The sequence below is a fragment of the Etheostoma cragini genome, chromosome 4, assembly GCF_013103735.1.
Source record: "Etheostoma cragini isolate CJK2018 chromosome 4, CSU_Ecrag_1.0, whole genome shotgun sequence".
Classification (NCBI taxonomy): Eukaryota; Metazoa; Chordata; class Actinopteri; order Perciformes; family Percidae; genus Etheostoma; species Etheostoma cragini.
The window spans coordinates 14,390,741-14,391,309 of record NC_048410.1 but is presented as its reverse complement, the minus strand read 5'-3'; positions in this window follow the sequence as shown (position 1 = coordinate 14,391,309).

The following is a 569-nucleotide window of genomic DNA, read 5'->3' as shown; positions in this document are numbered from 1 at the left end:
TGTGTGTGTGTGTGTGTGTGTGTGTGTGTGTGTGTGTGTGTGTGTGTGTGTGTGTGTGTGTGTGTGTGTGTTTTTACATGTGTGCCAAACCTCAGGAGTCACTGCACTGGCCCAGGCTCACGCACACTGACAGATCGAGTCTCACTCTCCCTTTAAAGAAATCATTTTGTTTACATACTTGAAACAATGCACTTTTTTTTAATTTACTGCCCAGATTTGTTGGCGGTTGATTCTTTTATTGTTTTGTTCCAGGATATATATATTTTGTTTTGAAGACTGTGGAACAATAAAGTGGTCATGTTTTTTTTTTTTGGGGTGGGTCATTTAGTCATAGACTTGCAAACATTCAGGGAAATTGCTTTTTAATGCATTAACTACTTTGTGATGACTTCCTGGTTTGCCTACTTATGTAACTGAAGTCTGACTCTGTCTGAGCCTTCATGGATTTCGAAACTTGAAAACGAGGAAAGATTTGCCGCCTGTTAATGGATGCTCCGTATAGGCTATTTCTCATTAATGTAAGATGTTTTCCGGGGGCAACAGCAGTTCACAGCTGCACAGACTGAAGG